Source organism: Canis lupus, chromosome 12 (genome assembly GCF_011100685.1).
Source record: "Canis lupus familiaris isolate Mischka breed German Shepherd chromosome 12, alternate assembly UU_Cfam_GSD_1.0, whole genome shotgun sequence".
NCBI lineage: Eukaryota > Metazoa > Chordata > Mammalia > Carnivora > Canidae > Canis > Canis lupus.
Genome location: NC_049233.1, coordinates 47,793,072 through 47,815,066, shown reverse-complemented (window position 1 = coordinate 47,815,066; position 21,995 = coordinate 47,793,072). Strand labels below are relative to the sequence as shown.

The following is a 21,995-nucleotide window of genomic DNA, read 5'->3' as shown; positions in this document are numbered from 1 at the left end:
TCCCAAAACTTAGTGAAAAGAATTGGACATGTTTACAAACTTGCTTCATCTATATTGCACCTACAGTCACAGCAATTGTGAACTTCAAGTTTTGCAATCTGGATACAAGGAACCATGTGAATTATATTTAATGGTATTGTTTCTCTTTGTCTCTCCTTAGTGTAATGGAGTTATTCCTTTTATTATAATTTTTGAGTGGCACCAACAATTCTATGCTATTAATTATAATAATTTTATTGGAATGAATTATCTTTTACAGCTTGCATTTTTAAACAATAAAATAAAAATCCCATGTTATTTGAAACAGTTATTATAAAAATAATCATATTGTGAACTAAATTTTCCTTTAAGTTTTACAAATATTTTAATCGTTTTGAGTTAGAAATCTCATGTGATTGTTTTTTTATTAAATCAATTATATATTTTAAATCCACAATAATATGGTTCAGCCCAGTATAACAATTGAAAACTGTAAGGTCATCCTGTTTTAAGGATAGTAGGATATATAAATAATTGTTTGGAGAGGACTGAGATAGAGAAATTAGTTGCTTTAATGATCAATATTGGTGATTAGTCCCTTTTTTGATTATGAAAAGTATAGTTTTATCCTGGAACGTTAAATAAAAGACTAGAAGCTCCTCCTTTGGCTTCTTTAAGAAATATCATCTTATTCTTAAAGTTAAAAGAAACAAACAAACAAAAATCCCTCCTAAGTCTTTTCAACAAATGGTGCTGGAACAACTGGATATCTACATACATGCACATGCAAAAAGAGTGAATCTAGACACAAACTTTACACAGACATTCACAAAAACTAACTGAGAATGGATCATAGACATAGATGTTAAATGCAAAACTATAAAACTCATGAAAGATAAGAGGAGAAAATCTACATGACCTTGGGTATGGAGATAACTCAGTAGATAAAACACCAAAGGCAGAATCCATTAATTGAAATAACTTATAAGCTGAACTCCATTAAAATTAAAAACCTCTCTGTGAAGGACAATGTCAAAGGAATGAGAAGACAAGCCACAGACTGAAAAAATATTTATGAAAGAAACATCTAATAAAGGACTGTTATCCAAAATATACAAAGAGTTCTTAAAACTCAATAATACATAAACAACTTGATTAAAAAACTGGCAAAAAATGAGTGGGGAATATCAGGGAGGGAGACAGAACATGAGAGACTCCTAACTCTGGGAAACGAACTAGGGGTGGTGGAAGGGGAGGTGGGTGGGGGGTGGAGGTGACTGGGTGACAGGCACTGAGGGGGGCACTTGATGGAATGAGCACTGGGTGTTATTCTATATGTTGGCAAATTGAACACCAATAAAAAATAAATTTATTTAAAAAAACTGGCAAAAGACCTTAACAGACACCTCCCCAAAGAAGATACAGATAGCAAATATAAATATGAAAAGATGTTTAACATCATATATCATCATATGAACTGCTAATTTACATAAGATTCCACTACTGGTCTATTAAAAAGGCAAAAATCCAAAACACTGACAACACCAAATGTTGGTGAGGATGAAGAGCAACAGGAACTCTCATTATTTGCTGATGAGAATACAAAATGGTATGGCCACTTTGAAAGACAGTTTGGTGGTTTCTTACAAAAATAAACATACTCTTACCATATGATCCAGCAATTGTTCTCCTTGCTACTTACTAGAATCAGTTGAAAACTTAAGTCCTCCTGCACAAAAACTTGCACATGGATATTTATAATGGGTTTATTCAAAATTGCCAAAAATTGGAAGTAATCAAGATAGCTTTTCATAGGTAAATGGATAAATAAACTGTAGTACATCCAGATAATAGAACATTATTCAGTATTAAAAAGAGATGAATTATCAAGCCATAAACAGACACAGAGGAAACATATGCATATTAGTAAGTGAAGGAAGCCACTCTGGAAAGACTACATTAAATTATATCAGTCCAACTACATGACATTCTGGAAAAGGTAAAACTATGGAGACAGTAAAAAATCAGTTCTAGGAGCCAGAAGAGGAAGAGCTGAATAGAAAAAACACAGAAGATTATTAGGACACTGAAACTATAGGCATACCTGTTTTACTATGCCTCACTTTACTAAGCTCCATAGATACTGCTATTTTGTTTTGTTTTACAAATTAAAGGTTCATGACAAGTCTGTGTTAAGAAGTCTATTGGCCCCATTTTTCCAACAGTATTTGTTCACTTTGTGTCTCTGTGTCACATTTTGATAATTCTTGCAATATTTCACTTTTTCACTATTATTATATTTGTTATGGTTAGTTTTGATTTTTGATGTTACTATTGTAATTGTTTAGGGCTGCCATGGACTGCTCCCATATAAGACAGTGAAATTAATCTATGAATGTTGTGAGTGTTCTGATTGCTCCACCAACTGGCTGGTCCCCCTTCTCTCTGCCTCTCTTCAGGCCTCCTTATTGCTGAGACATAATATTGAAATTAAGCCAATTAATAACCCTACAATGGCCTCTAAGTGTTCAAGTATAAGAAAGAGTCACATGTTTTTCACCTGAAATCAAAAGCTAGAAATGATTAAGCTTAGTGAGAAAGGCTTATGGAAAGCCAAGATGGGCCAAAAGCTGGTCCTTTTGTGTCAGTTAGTAAAGTTCTGGATGCTAAGAAAAGCTTTGGAAGGAAATTAAAAGTGCTATCCAATGAACACATGACTGATAAGAAAGTGAAATAGCCTTATTGCTAATATGCAGAAACTCTAGTGGTCCGAATAGAACATCAAACCATACACACCATCCCCTTGACCCAAAGGCTAATCCAGAGTAAGGTTCAAACACTCTTCAATTCTATGAAGGCTGAGAGAGGTGAGGAAGCTGCACAAGAAAGTTTGAAACCAGCAGAGGATGGTTCATAAAGGTTTTTTTTTTTAATTGGACTTAAATTTGCCAACATATAGCATATCACCCAGTGCTCATCCCGTCAAGTGCCCCCCTCAGTGTCCATCACCCAGTCACCCCATTCCTCTGCCCACCTCCCTTTCCACTACCACTTGTTTGTTTCCCAGAGTTGGGAGTCTCTCATGTTCTGTCACCCTCACTGATATTTTCATTTGCACATATCTTCTCCCATTCTGTAGGTTGTCTTTTAGTTTTGTTGACTGTTTCTTTTGCTGTGCAGAAGCTTTTTATCTTGATGAAGTCCCAATAATTCATTTCTATTTTTGTTTCCCTTGCCTTCATAGATGTATCTTGCAAGAAGTTGCTGTGGCCAAGTTCAAAAAGGGTGTTGCCTGTGTTCTCCTCTAGGATTTTGATGGATTCTTGTCTTACATTGACATCTTTCATCCATTTTGAGTTTATCTTTGTGTATGGTATAAGAGAATGGTCTAGTTTCATTCTTCTGCATATGGCTGTCCAGTTTTCTCAGCAGCATTAATTGAAGAGACTGTCCTTTTTCCAGTGGATAGTCTTTCCTGCTTTGTCGAATATTAGTTGACCATAGAGTTGAGGGGCCACTCCTGGATTCTCTTTTCTGTGATAGATAAACCATTAGCCAGCCTTATTAAAAACAAAAGAGAAAAGACTCAAATTAATAAAATCACAAATGAAAAAGAAGAAACCACCACTAATACCAAGGAAATACAAACGATTTTAAAAACATATCATGAGCAGCTATATGCCAATAAATTGGGTGATCTAGAAGAAATGGATGCATTTCTAGAAAACCATAAACTACCAAAACTGGAAGAAGAAGAAGAAGAAATAGAAAACCTGAACAGGCCAGTAACCAGGGAGGAAATTGAAACAGTCATCAAAAACCTCCCAAGACACAAAAGTCCAGTGCCAGATGGCTTCCCAGGGGAATTCTATCAAATGTTTAAAGAAGAAACCATACCTATTCTACTAAAGCTGTTCTGAGAGATGGAAAGAGATGGAGTACTTCCAAACTCGTTCTACGAGGCCAGCATCACCTTAATTCCAAAACCACACAAAGACCCCCCAAAAAGGAGAATTATAGACCAATATCCCTGATGAACACAGATGCAGAAATTCTCAACAAGATACTAGCCAATAGGATCCAACAATACATTAAGAAGATTATTCACCATGACCAATTGGGATTTATCCCTGGGATGCAAGGTTGGTTCAACACTCATAAAGCAATCAATGTGATAGATCATATCAACAAGAGAAAAAACAAGAACCATATGATCCTCTCAATAGATGCAGAGAAAGCATTTGACAAAATACAGCATCCATTCCTGGATGGATCTCTTCAGAGTGTAGGGATAGAGGGAACATTCCTCATCATCTTAAAAGCCATCTATGAAAAGCCCACAGCAAATATTCTCAGTGGGGAAACACTGGGATCCTTTTCCCTAAGATCAGGAACACGACAAGGATGTCCACTCTCACCACTGCTATTCAACATAGTACTAGAAGTCCTAGCCTCAGCAATCAGGCAACAAAAAGAAATAAAATGCATTCAAATTGGCAAAAAAGAAGTCAAAGTCTCCCTCTTTGCAGATGACATGATACTGTACATAGAAAACCCAAAAGACCACCCCAAGATTGCTAGAACTCATACAGCAATTCGGTAGCGTGGCAGGATACAAAATCAATGCCCAGAAATCAGTGGCATTTCTATACACTAACAATGAGACTGAAGAAAGAGAAATTAAGGAGTCAATCCCATTTACAATTGCACCCAAAAGCATAAGATACCTAGGAATAAACCTAACCAAAGAGGTAAAGGATCTATACCCTAAAAACTACAGAACACTTCTGAAACAAAGTGAGGAAGACACAAGAGATGGAAAAATATTCCATGCTCATGGATTGGCAGAATTAATATTGTGAAAATGTCAATGCTACCAGGGAGATTTACACATGTGATGCAATCCCTATCAAAATACCATGGACTTTCTTCAAAGAATTGGAACAATTCATCTTAAGATTTGTGTGGAATCAGAAAAGATCCCAAATAGCCAGGGGAATATTAAAAAAGAAAACCATATCTGGGGGCATCACAATGCCAGATTTCAGGTTGTACTACAAAGCTGTGGTCATCAAGACAGTGTGGTACTGGCACAAAAACAGACGCATAGATCAATGGTTCATGAAGTTTAAGGGGAAGCAAATACTGATGGAGAAGCTGCAGCAAGTTATCCTTAAGATCTATCTCAGGTGCTTAATGATGGTAGCTATACTAACAACAGATTTTCTTTCTTTTTTTTTTATTAAAGATTTTATTTATTCATTCATGAGAAACACAGAGAGAGAGGCAGGCAGAGACATAGGCAGAGGAAGAGGCAGGCTCCATGCAGGGAGCCCAATGTGGGACTTGATTCCTGGACTCCAGGATCACACTCTGAGCCGAAAGCAGATGCTCAACTGCTGAGCCAGCCAGGCATCCCTAAACAACAGATTTTCAATGCAGATTAAATAGTCTTATGTTGGAAGAATTTGTCATTCTAGGACTTTCACAACTAAAGAAGGGAAGTCAGTGCCTGGCTTCAAAGCTTCAAAGGACTGGCTGACTGTCTTGTTAGGTGCTAATGCAGCTGGTGACTAAAAGTTGAGGCCAAAGCTCATTTACCATTCTGAAAATTCTAGGGCCCTTAAGGATTAAAACTATTAAATCTATTCTGCTTGTGCTGTACAAATGGAACAAAAAAGCCTGAATGACAATACATCTATTTACAATATGGTTTACTAAATATTTTAACCCAATTGTAAGACCTACTGCTCAGAAAAAATAATACCTCTCCAAATATTACTGCTCGTTAACAATACACCTGGTCACCTAACAGCTCTCATAAAGATGTACAATGAAATTTATGTTACTTTCATGCCTGCTAATACAACATTCATTCTGTAGCCCATGGATCAAGGAGTATTTTTGACTTTCAAGTATTATCATTTAAGAAATAGATTTTGTAAGGCTATCGCTTCCATAGATAGTGATTCCTATGATGGATCTGGGCAAAGTAAAGTGAAAACCTTCTGGAAAAAATTCACCATTCTACATGCCATTAAAAACATTCATGACTTCTGGGAAGAGGTTTAAATATCACATTAATATGAGTTTGGAAGAAATTGATGCCAACCCTCATGGATGACTTTGAGAGGTTCAAAACTTCAGTGGAGGAAGTAAGTGCAGATGTGGTGAGAGAGCAAGAGAGCTAGAATTAGAACTGGAGCCTGGAGATGGGACTGAATTGCTACAACCTCACGATAAAACTTGAAGGGATGAGGAACTACTTCTTACAGATGAGTGAAGAGAATGGTTTCTTGAGATGGAATCTACTCCGGATGAAGATGCTGTGAAAACGGTTGAAATGATAGCATGGATTGAGGATATTATATAACTTTAGTTAATAAAACAGTGGCAGGGTTTGAAAGGATTGACTCCAATTATGAAAGAAGTTTTACTGCCAGTAAAATGGCTATCAAACAGCATCACAGGCTACAAAGAAATTGTTCGTGAAAGGAAGAGTCAATCAGTGCAGCAAACTTCATTATTGTTTTATTTTAAGAAATTGCCCAGCCACCCCAAAACTCAGCAACCACCACTCTGATCAGTCAGCAGCCACCAACATCAAGGCAAGATCCTCCACCAGCAAAAGGATTATGACTCACTGAAAGCTAGATGATGGTTAGCATTTTTTAAGCAATAAAGTATTTTTAATTAAAGCATATACACTGTTTTTTAAAGATGTAATGCTATTGCATACTGAATAAATGATAGTATAGGGTAAACATAATGTTATATGCATTGGGAAACCAAAAAATTCATTTGACTCATTTTATTGTGATATTTGCTTATTGTGGTGGTTTGGAACTGAACCTGCAGTATCTTCAACGTATGCGTGAACTCTGTATGATACTATAATGGTAGATACATGCCATTATACACTTGCCAAAACTCAAAGAATGTATAATGCCAAGAGTTAACTCTAATGTAGACTAAGAACTCTGGGTAGTTCTTAATGATGTAAGTTCATCAATTGTGATAAATGTACCACTCTGGATATTGATAAAGGGGAGGCTGTGCACATGTAGAGGCAGGGAGTATATGGGAAATCCTGTGCCTTCTGCTCAATTTTTTGTGAATGTTAAACTTCTCTAAAAAGATAATGTGTGTCAAAAACAAACAAGCCCTACTCTTCAAGACAAAGATTCTTTTTCCAGCAAGGTATTCCTGGCACTTCTTCAGGCTGACCTTTATCTATCTCTCCTACTTTATCTTGCACCACATCCCTCCATAACACCATTCATCCACCTACCCATCCATAAAATATTTACTTAGATTCTCTTCATGCCACATATTGCTAGGTGCTAAGGCAGAAGGGTGAAAAAGCAGACACTATTATAATATTTATAACCGTAAATTGTAATCATTGATTTGTTTTTCATTTTAAGACTTTGAATTCCTTGAGGACAAAGATTTTATCTTGTTTACCAAAAGATAGGAATGCAAAGAAAGTTTGTGGTTAGATATATGAATAAATAAATAGATAAAATTTTCCTTTATGATATTTTGAAATTTGAAGTTCAGTTTTCATACTTATTTACATTTCCTTCTGAAAATTTTCTTCTGGAGGCTTTTAAATAAATGGACATTTATTAAGTACACATACATTATTAACTTATTGTCCTTACTATTCAGAACATCCTGAGAGACTTTTGAGAATAAAAGAGTTTGTTTCATGTCTCAGCAGCACAGCTTGCTATTGCAACAGAGCTTACCTCCCTTTGGAGAAGTGCAGAAGTGCATACCTTCTCTAACTCCTCAGGTTGACAATGACTGACAGAAGTCTTGGCAGAGGAAGAAAAGTTTCAGAAATAGAGTTCAGCTTTGACTTTACTAATTAAAAGAAGTAAGATTTCTGAGTCATCTCTCTTTGAGATCTTCTTGGTTGGTCATGGGTTTTTCCCCTCTTTTTACTTTAATTTACATAGGCAAAAAAAAAAGGTATTAGAAACTCTTTAAAATACTTGCTGATCTTCTAATTATGGAAAATTTCAAACATATGCAGGAGCAAAGAAAGTAAAATAGTGATTCTTCAGGGACAAGCACCCAGCTTCAACTATCACCAGCTCATGGTCAAACCTGTTTCATCTATATTCCCACTCACGTCTCCAATCTCTGCTGGCCATCTGGATTGCTTTGAAGCAAAGTTTATCTGTAAATATGTAATTCTAAAAGATAAGACCTCTTTTTGAAAAGTGTAATATATAATACCATATCACATCTAAACAAATGAACAGTAATTCCTTACTGTCACCAAATAACTTGTTAGTGTTCAAATCTTCCTTTTAACCCCAAATTTTAAAATCATTCATTTGAATCAGCATCAAATAATGACCATGCACTGCAATTGGTTGATGCCTCAATTATTTATTTTACTGGTGACTCTCTTCTTATTTTTTCCTTGCAATTTATTTATTAAAAAGAGCTTTGGTTTATTTGTTTGCCCTATAGAGTTTCTGGATCTGCTAACTGCATTCCCCGTGAGATAGTTTAACACATTCTTCTAAGTATTTCCTATAATTTGGTAGCTATATGCAGATGGTGATGGGATTCAGGTTCAATTTTTTTCCCCTTATTTACCAGTTTTAAAAATGAATCGATTCTTTTCCACATTGACCAATGAGGTTTTATTTATGTTATTATGAACTTGAAATTTAAATATATTTGATGGATTTCATTTCAAACATCTCATATATCTGATAATCCAGTGATCCCATATTGCATGAGTGGGTGGAGGCCACTTCGAGTTGGCTTCCTGGCTTTGTAGATGTGACTCCAACAGACTTTAACCACTTCCCAGCTTTCATATATGATATGCCAAGCTCCTCTTGCCCTGGACCTTAAGTCAACCATTTCTCCATTAAGTCTTGGTTCATTTTGTTGGAAAATGGTTAATTAGAGACACAATCTGGGTACTAGAAGTGTTCTTCGCTATTGGGTTTGTCACTGTTTTGAGGTCTTTTCAGTAGATAGAGCTAGTGTACAAAATATATTTTTTAATTTTTTTTAATAATATAAGCAAGTATGTTAAATGCTTTTTATCTATTTTTCTCAAGCTATCTGCCTTTTGGAACAGATATTTTAACGTATACTTTTGGAATGACATTATTAAAAACTTTCAAACTTCTGACTACAATAGTGGGAGATAATGTATGAGAAAAGATTCCACTTGAAAAATTGTTCTTCTGATATAATTAACTGTTCAGGAATGCCTGGGTGGCTCAGCAGTTGAGCACCTGCCTTTGGCTCAGGGTGTGATCCCGGAGTTCTGGGATCAAATTCCATATCAGGCTCCTTGCATGGAGCCTGCTCTCCTGTCTCTGCCTCTCTCTGTATGTTTTCCATGAATAATTAAATTAAATCTTTAATAAATAAATAAATAAATAAATAAATAAATAAATAAATAGACTGTTCAGTTGAAAGGCATATTCAAAATCTTACAAATGAATTTACAAAGAGTAGAATTGATCATAATATAAAATTATTTTAAAATCATCTTGAAGACAAAAACAAGTATATAATTAAATTTTGTAAAAATATGAAATGGAGAAAGCGTGCATACACAACAAAATGATTTTGGAAAAGCATGATGCAACTGAAAATATATTTAAGTCACTAGCCTTTGTAAAAAATATAAAATTCAGGAAGTATTTTAAGTTTTTGCTACAAATTCTTACTGTATGAGAGATATCTATACATAAAATTCTCATATTAATTTTCATATTTAAAAGTTTGAAAACTTATTTTGAATAACAGTATTTCCAGAGAGGGGAAAAAGTCCTCTTTTCTACATTATCTACTACACATCCTTAGCCTAACTTGTTCTGTTTCCAGAATAATAGGTTGATTAATTTCCAGCCTTATCAAATTTCCTAGTTATATCAGACTTGTATTAAGTAAAATATTTTTTAGACATCCCTGTTCATTTCTTTTATATTTTGTTACATCATGGTACTTAAGATTTCTGGGTTTATAATTTTTCAGCATTTTCATCTGTACAATGCATTTTCATCCATTTTCAAATGGATGAGAGCAGAGGAGAGCAGAAATAGCTTTACCCCAGAGTCAATTTCCCATACATTCTAATTCAGGAGTGTGGAGGAGAGACAAATTATGAAGTCTCTATTTTTGTCACAGCCTTGCTCCCCACCATTACCTTCTCATCTCTGAAAGCTTTTCATCCTATCATTAAAAGGACTGCCAGCAATGTGTGCCTATATTTTGGCATTTAACTCATAACTATTGAGAACACGTACACATTTCCCCTCCAGCTAGATGATGAATAAATCCTTAACCGATCTAAAACAAGCCCAGTCACCAAGTTCAGGGCCCACCATTTCCATTTCTATGTGGCTTCTATTGCTACTTACCTCCCTAGAAGGGGGTATACATCTAACCTTGCGCAAAGAGCAGCTTGTAGATGCCTGGGCTGCAAGTTGCCTGGCAAACCCAACCTGACATGGACAGCAAATGCCACACTGAGAATGACATCTTGCTCATATGTGGTACCCAGGTTTTGTTACTCCACGTTAAATAGAATGTGGACAGAAGGAGAAGGCTCTATATAATATGGAAAATGAATCTTACAGGCAAAGATTAAAGGAATGTGTGTGGGTGGTGCAATTTGATAGGAAAAACCTGGCTTCTGTTAGCACTACACCTGGTCTAGGGGGTTGGGGGTGGAAAGGGGAGACAGAGGGGTGTAAGAATTGATTAAAAGTCTAATTTTTAAGCTATGGATTTCCATTTCTCCTCAGAAGACAAGCCTTCATTTCATCCCATCCATTAGTTTAACACAGACTCATTTCAAATGCACAATTAAATTTTACTTCAGTGTAAAGGAATTTAGGAATAAACAGCAGAGTTGCAGGGGGTGGAGGGGCAGATCACAAATATAATCGTGAGTTAATCAAATCTCTTAGCACAAATCTGAAACAATAAATGCTTTCAGGTAGTCTAGTTGACACTTTTCTTTCAGATCATAAGAACTCCCTACTTAAGTTTTATCATTTCATTTCTATGTCAGTGACTTGTTGTTGTGCTTTTTCTTTTGTTTTGTTTTGAGGGGGAGAGGGGAGGAGTTTCATAGTTTCAGAAGGGCATGGACCTCTACTTTGGTTCATTACATTTTTACTTCCCAGTCCAAGGACAATTTACTGCCTTTGAGCCCTTTTCTGCTTCTGGAAGAATAAAATCCTTCTCAGATTGAGCCCTAGACTGATCCAGTTTGGTTGTCCCCTAAAGCATAGTCTTTTCACTCCCATCCATACCTATGCGGCCGGTGGCCATGGGCCTCTATCCCAGTCTTCTCTGTCTCTCCAGGCTGACCTTCTGGAATGTATTCCCTTGGTCTTCTTTACTTGCTTTCTTCAGAATCCCCCAATCCTCATGGTCCTGGCAGACTCCTGATGGGGCTCAACTCTGCAGGAAGCCTCCTGGCACTTTGAGGTTCAGTTCATACTCCCACCCCCACCCCCATCTTTATAATCACTCCTGTGGGGAGCCACAGTAATGACACCATAATGACAATTCCAGTCTTTCCTCACAAATTTTAAAGCACTCAAGACTGCCCCATTTACATTTTAACGCAAGAATCATTAGTCCCTTGACAGAGAGAGCTCAGCTCTTCAATTCACAGCACTTTTTCTTCTTTTTCATCAGTAGGGAACATTTTATCACAAGCCTAGATAAAGAAGATAAAATATGTCTTAATGGCTCCCTTCATGCATATGTTTCATTAGAGATTACTCTATTTTCAGAGCTACCAAAAGCTCACACTACCTTCATAATTTAAAAATAAGCAAAATCAGCGTATTTCTTATCCAACCAGTTTCTGTTTTCCCACAGAAGTGACAGCGTGTGAGAGACAAGATTCTGTATATTGAACATGGAAACCTCTTATAGTTTGCTTATTTTTTTGAGAGGTAATATAATAATGATTAAAATTACACTGTGTAAACATGCCTTCATACATGATATGCACAGAGTATTAATTATAAATTTAATTAAAAATCTAATAAAAGTCTTGGTCTTCCATGAGTGAAAGAACTTTGAACAGTTCTAATTAACTACTGGTCTGATTTTCAGGTTATATATAGTTTATTACCAAGCACATTTCTGTGATTATTTGCTTTCTTTGTGCTTTTTAAATTTGTATGTCCCTTAAAGAATTAAAAATGTCTACCAAAATGTGTGCCAATACATGATACACTTTTTATGCTTTCTTCATTTGAATAAATAGTTTTTTTTTTAATATCTTTTTGACAAGACATCCTCCTAGTAACTTCACTTATTCAAATTTCTGGAAAACTTACTGTTAGCTGCAGTACTTCTCTTAAACTCGGATAAATCTCAGTGGTGAAAAGAGAAGAAAAAGTGGAGATAGTAGAGTTAGTATTGTCAACTTGCTGACACATTTTCAGGAGTACGATCCTCATTGACAAGGATGGTATTAAAATGAAATTTACCACTTTATTTAGAGTCCCTTTAAACATGACACCAAATTTTGAGGACAAAATGATTTGGGGGCCAAATTTAGCAAACCTAAAGCAAACCTCTTGCCAGCCACTAAGTGAGATGATGGGGAACCTCCCAGCACCTGCACTCTTCCATGCTGCCTTGAACACACAGCTCTGGACAAACTTTGGTATTAGGCTTACTTGCTTTCGTCTGGTATTGCTCATCCAAAAGCATGAGATTGGATGTATTTTCCCCGGTGTCAGCTTTTTAATGGGTGATCAGTAAATTATTTTTAAATGTAGATGTAACATCAGTTCCTAACTGTGGCCTGAATGTTTGCTTCTCCCCAAAAGTCATATGTTAAAACCTAATGCTCAATGTGATGCTATTAGGTGGTGGGGCCTTTTTAGGTGATAAGTTCATGAGGGTGGAATCCCCAAGACTGATATCAGCACCCATTTAAAGAGATACCCTAGACTGCAAGATACATCCATGAAGGCAAGAGAAACAAAAGCAAAAATGAACTATTAGGACTTCATCAAGATAAGAAGCTTTTGCACAGTAAAAGATACAGTCAACAAAACTAAAAGACAACCTACAGAATGGGAGAAGATATTTGCAAATAACAGATCAGATAAAGGGCTAGTATCCAAGATCTATAAAGAACTCATAAAACTCAACACCCAAGAAACAAACAATCCAATCATGAAATGGGCAAAAGACATGAACAGAAATCTCACAGAGGAAGACGTAGACATGGCCAACAAGAACATGAGAAAATGCTCCGCATCACTTGCCATCAGGGAAATACAAATCAAAACCACAATGAGATACCACCTCATACCAGTGAGAATGGGGAAAATTAACAAGGCAGGAAACCACAAATGTTGGAGAGGATGCGGAGAAAGGGGAACCCTCCTGCACTGTTGGTGGGAATGTGAACTGGTGCAGCCATTCTGGAAAACTGTGTGGAGGTTCCTCAAAGAGTTAAAAATAGACCTGCCCTACGACCCAGCAATTGCACTGCTGGGGATTTACCCCAAAGATACAGATGCAGTGAAACGCCGGGACACCTGCACCCCGATGTTTATAGCAGCAGTGTCCACAATAGCCAAACTGTGGAAGGAGCCTCGGTGTTCATCGAAAGATGAATGGATAAAGAAGCTGTGGTCTATGTATTCAATGGAATATTACTCAGCCATTAGAAACGACAAATACCCACCATTTGCTTTGATGTGGATGGAACTGGAGGGTATTATGCTGAATGAAATAAGTCAATCGGAGAAGGACAAACATTATATGGTCTCATTCATTTGGGGAATATAAAAAATAGTGACAGGGAATAAAGGGAAAGGAGAACAAATGAGTGGGAAATATCAGAAAGGGAGACAGAACATGAGAGACTACTAACTCTGGGAAACGAACTAGGGGTGGGGGAAGAGGAGGTGGGCGGGGGGTGGGGGTGACTGGGTGATGAGCACTGAGGGGGGCACTTGATGGGATGAGCACTGGGTGTTATTCTATATGTTGATAAATTGAACACCAATAAAAAATAAATTTACAAAAAATAAAAAATGAAAAAAATAGATACCCTAGAGAGTTAGCTTACCCCTTCTGCAATGTGAGATTACAGAGAAAAGATGGCCTTCTGAGGAATGGGTTCTTGCCAGATACCAAATCTGTTGGTGTCATGATCTTGGATTTCCCAGCCTCCAGAACTATGAGAAAGAAATATTTGATGTTTATAAACCAACTAGTGTCCAGTATCTTGTTCTAACAGTCCACACAGACTAAACAGTTATCTATGAAAACCTTCTGAGGACTTTTAGATTATATAAATTAACTTTTGTATCATGGTTACTTAATACCTACTAAGTGCCAACTTGATTGTATTTTTTTCTAAGCTGCTTTGCTTCATTAACATTTACTCATCCTTCTGTCTCAACTAAGACTTGAAGTGTCAACTAAGATCAAGATACTCCCTGGTCATCCTTGACCAGGTTGCTCCCCTTCAAGGTGTTTCCATAGTACCCTGTGCTTCCCATCGTACTCTGGGCTTCTACTTCCGTAGCCAAGTGGGAGACCAGCAACCCATCAAACTAGTATTGAGATTACTTCAGAGTGAATGCATATGACATACGAAAGATGCAAAAGGAATTCCTACCTGAACTTCCCTTATCTAACTGGAACAGAACTTTACAAGAGTCAGCTGCCACAAATCTCCCTCCACCACAAGTCATAGTATACTCAGAGATGCACTGACCTTGTGTTAAAAAAATTTTTTTTTTGCAAACAAGTCCCATCAGGACCTTCCATCCTTTGAAACCTTTAAGAGTCACCCACCCTTCTAGCCTTTGTTAAACTGATACAAAAACCTTTACCCCAAGAGCTACTATCTCTATAGGGTACTCCTATGTATGTAGTATTTTTCTCCTGTTAATCATTCTATTTTGGTTAATTTGCAGGCCCCTGACCAGTCTAACCTAAGTTGGTAGAGAAGCTTTCGCCCCAACACATGGCATTGTTTATTACAAATTGATTTTAACATGACTATAAACTCTCTGGAAGCAGAGACTAAGTCTGTCTTGTATTCACTGAATCCCCCCAGAAGGTTCTCTAAGTTGGTGTTTATCCTTGACTATTTTTTTCATTTCATTCACACCTGAACAAAGTTACTGGAATTAAAATTCACATAAAATAGTCATTTCCCCCTCGAAGCTAACTAGATATTTCTTAATTGAACTAGTTATTTGATCTTTGCTAAATATACCAATGATTCTTCTTATCCACATCCCTATCTCACCTTCCAGATCCACTGACCACTAGGAGACTGACAGTTCTTTTCTGCCTATGTTGTCACTCTGGTTGACTGGCTCCTGGTTGAATTTGACCAATGAGAGGTACCAGCAGGAAATCAGAGGGTAGGAGGGGAGAGAGAGGTCAAAGTTACATTTTCTACATTCCCTCCTGCTCAGTGCAGCATCTCTGGTAGTAGTGTGTCCCTTTGCAATTTTGGAGCCCACACAGGGCCCCTCTTTCCAGGTTCCAGCTTATTGGATTCTGCTAACTCCACTTTCTCTCCTTGCTCCTTCAGCCCAAGGGTATCAACAATTTCCCACTGCTACTAATTTCTGGGTACCTAACCTTCCTTTTTTGCACCTTGAACCCCCTCTGTTAATGCCTTTATTAAAATCTCTTCACTGAACTATCAGTAGTTCCTGTTTCCTGAAGGGACCACAACTAACACAATAAATAACTTGATGGGTTGTTGTTGGTTTTATTTTGTGGAAGAAAGTGGGGAGGAGAGTGGGAGTGCTAAAAGTGCTAGGGTTTTTATATATCCTTAATAACTGAAAATGACCAAATATTATTGAGTATCAATGTTTTGTTATGGCATTTGCCTGGGAATATTATTCATGCTTTAAATGTTTAGATTTCTAGATTCAGTTTCTTCGGATCATCCAATTATTCTTCTCAACTCTTTGATCTTTGTTTCTGGTCCATCTATTCTATTTTTTCCTTTGGGAATTCTATATTCCTTAGTGGGATCTCACTGATCTTTTCCCCATTTTTAAATTATCTTTCTCATAACTTTAATCTTTTTGTCCATTTTTTTCTGTGTTCTGAGAGAGTTTTACAAATTCTATTCACTGATATTTTCCTTCTTTTGCTATTTCCATCTCTTTTAAACTTGGCAGTCATGTTTTTCAAATTCAAGCAATCCTTCATTATTTCAGATTTTCATAATTGTTTATTCAAGTTATATAAATGCAATTCCCTCTTGAATCTTAATGAGAAGATTAAAAATCAGATATTTTCCAAAGCAGTTTACTGAAAATCGCAGTTCTCTGAGTTGGGTTACCCCCCTCCTATTTTTCTTTGGCTTAAAAATACATTTGTAGACAATATAATATTCTCCTTACCCATCATTTAGGGGGTGCTATATACTTCTCAGGTTTTGCTTACAATTAAGTAAAACTTGAGTTAGATTCTATCAGATATTGGTGTGAGTTTCTGCCCAAACCCTTAATTCAGAGGGGCATCTGAGTCAGGGTTAAAGAAATAAAGGGAAAAAGGCTTCAGAAGATACCAACAGAATCCTGCAGGGAATGAGTCAGAAATAACCTGCAGCCTGAGTTGCTGCCAGTAACCATGTTTTATTCCTTGTATTCCTAGTACAATATTACTAAAAGAAAAGAAAAAAAAGTTTTTGATGGATTGAATGACTGAGTGAGTTCAGAGTTCAAGAGTTTTTAAAGTAGTCACTGAAAAAAATTTCCATATTAAAAAATAATCAAACTTTTAAATATTCATTATTTTAACACACTGTCAGTTCAATAAATTGTGGGTTTAAAGAAGAAATTAATTTAATGTTTTTAAGTTCCAAAGTGTCATTTTTATTTAAATGTCATTGTTTTCTAAGTCCTGAGTCAATAGTCTTTCTCTCTGTACTTGGAAAGAACAAATATGCAGATGAATCATCCAACTTGCAAATAGGCCATGCAAGGCATGATGGTGTCAAGGAAAGAGCAAACCAATTTGTGAGAGTAGACCAAAGTCCTATTTCCACTATTCCAGCCATATGACGTGGGTGTGTCACTTTAGAAAAATCTTGGATTTCTTATCTGAAAAATCTGCTTCATTTATCTTAAAAGAAGGGGACAAAGTGTATTTTAACTGTGAAGTACTATGCAAATCTCAGTTGTGGTTATTATTATAATTTCATGTACTGTATTGATTGTAAACAAAATGTTCTCTGAATTAGAAAGTAAAGAATACAAAAAACTTCAAAAATGGAAGGAAAAACCCAACTGATCTCTGGCTGCCAAGGAAGTGGAACAAAAGGAAGTGAGTTTCAGCAAGAGGCAGAATTCAGAAAGTAATAAAATCCTCACCTTTCAGAATAACTGACCACAATACAATCTACCTGAGATCAGGGTAGCTCCCTCTTCCAAAAAAAAAAAAAAAAAAAAAAAAATTCAAAAGGAGAATAAATAGACCATTCTGTGTTGACCATGGGATGGCAAACTGACAACTGCAGGTCAAATCTGCATTGTGGATGAGCTTTATTTGACCAACAAAAAGTTGTTACTTTTTACATTGAATTTGAATGTCTTTGGGTAGTCCTTTGGTTGGTCTTTGTAGTACCCATAACCTTCGGTTATCTCCTACCCAAACTTTTACTCATTCAAGCTACCTGCAGAGCCTTCAAGGCTTTTGAGGTTTTGACCTCTGCTGAAGGCCAGTGTCCTAGCTGATGCTCTTGCTATTGCTCCTTCAAAGCTTTCCCCAAAGCATTCTAACTGGTCTCTATGTCTTCAGCCTATCATATAATGAATCTGATAAGTCCTTAAGTCCAAAATTCTTTTTTTTAGATTTTATTTATTTATTCATGAGAAAGAGAGAGAGAGGGGAGACACAAGCCAGAGGGAGAAGCAGGCTTCTGCAGGGACTCCATGATCACACCCTGGGCCAAAAGCAGGTGCTAAACCACTGAGCCACCCAGGGATCCCAAGTCCAAAATTCTTAAGACCAATGTACAATACCTTTTAAGAAAAGTTCCCCAAATCCCCTTTTTAGCCTTATCTTCTTCCTTGCTTTCCACACTCCTCTCTTTAGGTACTCCAAATCTTCTATTTGGGAGACATATCACCCTTATTTATACTTCTGAGCCTTATGTAAGGTGTTTTCTATGGCTAGAATATCTGTTAAACTGCCTTTTATTCTTCATGGTCAACATCAAATCTCATTCCCGTGAGACCTTTCCTAATTTTCTCTTACTACTTCAGAAAGAGTTAGTTTATTCTTTCTTCTGTGTTTCCATTACATTCTATACCCAATTCTAGGACTTCTATTGCATATAAGTTTATGTATCCATGTCTATTTTCCCTGCTATACTGTAAGATCCTTCAAGGCCAGAGGCTGCATCTAATTAACTTTTGGATCTATCTCAGTTCTTAAAATAGATGATTATTTCAAGATTGTAATTGATAAAAGGTTTGGGGAATATATAATTTTCAATGGCCATCCTTAAGGTTATTAAATAAATAAGTAACACAACAAGAGTGCCCTTTATTTTCCATTTCTTCTAGAAACAATAAATACTGTTATGTGGACCTTTTTGATTGGGTAAGTGATATCCGGTCAGATATGTTACCTACCCCAGAGATGAAGAGCCAGTTTTTCCAAACATGTATCTTTGACAAAGCAGAGCAGGGGATCCCTGGGTGGCGCAGCGGTTTGGCGCCTGCATTTGGCCCAGGGCGCGATCCTGGAGACCCGGGATCGAATCCCACATCGGGCTCCCAGTGCATGGAGCCTGCTTCTCCCTCTGCCTGTGTCTCTGCCTCTCTCTCTCTCTCTCTGTGACTATCATAAATAAATAAAAATTTTAAAAAAAATTTAAAAAAAAAAGCAGGGCAGGCTGGAACATTGTCAAGCTATCATTCTACTTGCTACTTGCCATCTCCTTGCAAACATAAAACTGCAAAAAGTACCAGTTATAATATAGGCTGAGGAAAATTTGCCTGACACACTCCAGGGCACAGCAATCTTGAACACAGGGGACAAAGCTGATGGACCAAATCTCAGACACTGAAATATTATCAATGTCAACAACATGTGGAAGCAGCACTCCATTTTTCACATTGCTTTAGAAGAGACTCAAGAGCAACAGATTTGACTTGCAATACAAAGAGTAACAGTAAATAAATAAAACCAGTATCGAGAATGAAATGCCATAAGAGGGATTTCATGATTCCTAGATCATACTCATTTAGAAAAACATGCATAACTCTGTGAAATATTCCTCTGCAACAGTGATCCAGCAGAACACTAGCTCTTCATGATCATTAGAGTAGATTAGTATATTAGGGTTAAACAAGAAGAGTCATACAAAAATGTTTCTGACCTTTGAAACTTATGTGTAGTTGTATGGTGAAATAAGAGCAACATGTCATATCTCTCTATAATCTCAAAATAAGGAATTAACTCTATATAGAATGTATTAATTCATTAATTCAATAAATATTATTGAGAATATATTGGATACTATTCTGGGTGTTGGGATGAAAAAGATGAACAAAACTTACAGAACTCTGCACTCATAGAACTTGAATTCTGGTGGGTGAAGCTGACATTTTAGTGATGATTGCAATTTCTTATTTTTTTTTTTTTAATTTCCAGGTCTTCTGGAAATACTATAGATAGTCAACATTTTGGAGAAACGATCTTGAGGGCAGCCCAGATGGCTCAGCGGTTTAGCGCCACCCTTACCCCAGGGTCCTGATCCTGAGGCCACGTCTGGCTCCCTGCATGGAGCCTGCTTCTCCCTCTGCCTATGTCTCTGCCTCTCTCTCTCTCTATATATATATGTCTCTCATGAATAAATACATAAAATCTTAAAAAAAAAAGGGGATTTTGACACTGCAAAATGAAAGTCAGTGAACAGCAATAAATCATCTTAAGATTTATTAGTATCTAAGGATATTTATTATTACTATCTAAGGATGTTTATTATTATCTATGGATAGACTAAAAACTATTTAAAGCTCAGCTGAATAAAATTTTGTTGTGTAATTTAAGACTAGTTAAATTCATTCTGAAATTATGAGAGCCTGAGCTATGGTTAGGGCATTGTATAGTAAACCAATTATATCTTGCACTTTGCACTCTCCTTCCATACTGAAAACTACAAAAAAATATCAGTTACATAGCATAGGTTGAAGGAAAACACACACACACACACACACACACACACACACATATATGACATATACATTTATACATGAAGGATATACACTTATAGCTGAGGACTGAAACTTTGACATCTTCTGAGGTGAGAGGGCAGCACCCAAGATTTCCATATGAAGCCAAGACCTTAGAAGAGGGTGAAGTAGAATATGAAGGTCTAACTTACATCCAATTAGAATCTCACAGAGAGAGAGAACAGAGGTCAAAGAAAACAGGCAATGTTTGAAGTGATAATGTTGGAGAAACATCCAAATTTGATGAAAGACATGAATCCACAAAAAGAGAAGGTATGATTGATAAATAAATAAATCCATACCTATAAGCATTGTAATGAAAGTGTGGCATGTTGTGATGATTAATTTTATGTGTCAACTTAACTAGGTTAAAGTATGTCCAGATAACTGGTAAAAACATTACTTCTGAGTATATCTGTGAAGATATTTCCTGAAGAAATTACCATTTGAATTCATGAACTAAGTAAAGCAGATGGTCCTCCTCAGGGTGGTTGGACATCATCCAATCCATTGAGGACCTGAATAGATCAAAAAGGTGGAGGAAGGGCTAATCACTATCTCCATTTGAGCTGGGACATCTATTTTCTTTTGTCCTCAGACATTTGTGATCTTAGTTGGTAAGCCTTAAAATTTGGACCAGGACTTACACCGTCACCACCCTCCACCCCCTGGTTCTCAGGCTGTTGGACTCAGACTGAATTATACCACTAGATTTCCTGGTTCTCCAGCTTACAGATGGCAGATTGTGGGACTTCTCAGCCTCCATAATCATGTGAGCCAATTCCTATTTTGTATATATGGTTCTGGATTCTCTGGAGAACTCTGACTAACACAAATATCAAAGAAAAATAGTCTTATAAGTAACCTGAAAGAAGAGATAAATATGATAAACCATTTAAAAGGGAATGACAGCTGGACAAAGCACCCTTCTTAACAGGAATAATGGAAGCCAGTGACAGTGTAATTTACCTTTAAAGTGAATTGTGTACTCAACTAAATTATCTCTCAAGATAACTATCTTTCAAAAATTAATGTTGGGGTGCCTGGGTAGCTAAGTGGTTGAGTGTCTGCCTTTGCACAAATTGTGATCCTGGAGTTCTGGAATCGAGTCCCACATCAGGCTCCCTGGGGGGAGCCTTCTTCTCCCTCTGCCTATGTCTCTGGCTCTCTCTGTGTGTCTCTCATGAATAAATAAATAAAATCTTTGAAAAATGCTAATGTGAAATAAATATATTTCCAGACAAACAAAAACTGAGAAAGCTATTACTAGCAGACTTTCAGTAAAGGAACTTTTAAACTTCAAAAATATACTTAACATTTAAATAGCATTTTCTATATGCCAGGTTCCTCATATTTATTAGCAAATTCATCCTCAAAATAATCCCCTGTTGTAGTCACTATCATTATCCAAATTTTACAGTGAGGTTAAGGTCCAAGGTCACACTGTTAGTAAATAACAGCTCCAGGGTTTGAACTCAGTCTAAGTAAGCCTAAATGAAGGTGCATTTTAAGACAAAAGAAAATATTACCAGAAAGGTCTGAGATTCAAGAAGAAATAGTGGACAAAGAAACCAGTAAATATATTGGTGTATATAAACTAATGTTGTCTGTATAAAATGATAATGCTAATAATTATGCTCTCTAATCTGTGGAGTTAAAAATCATATAAAATTGATAAAAATTGCATATAAATTCAAAGGGAGTAGTGTTATAAGTCTATGTTCTAAGTATAAATTGCTTTAACGTCTATAT

General features: G+C 36.5%; 1 long non-coding RNA gene across 1 annotated transcript in view; it reads right to left on the bottom strand.

The window, feature by feature from the left end:
- Nucleotides 1-10,837: 10,837 nt before the first annotated feature.
- Nucleotides 10,838-21,995, bottom strand: part of LOC111098352 — a 28,593-nt gene continuing 17,435 nt past the window's right edge. Inside the window, exons 3-4 of the long non-coding RNA XR_005368004.1 lie at nucleotides 14,087-14,195; nucleotides 10,838-11,701 (exon numbers count right to left, since the gene is read on the bottom strand). This is a non-coding gene — a long non-coding RNA (uncharacterized LOC111098352). The remainder of the gene's footprint in view (nucleotides 11,702-14,086; nucleotides 14,196-21,995) is intronic.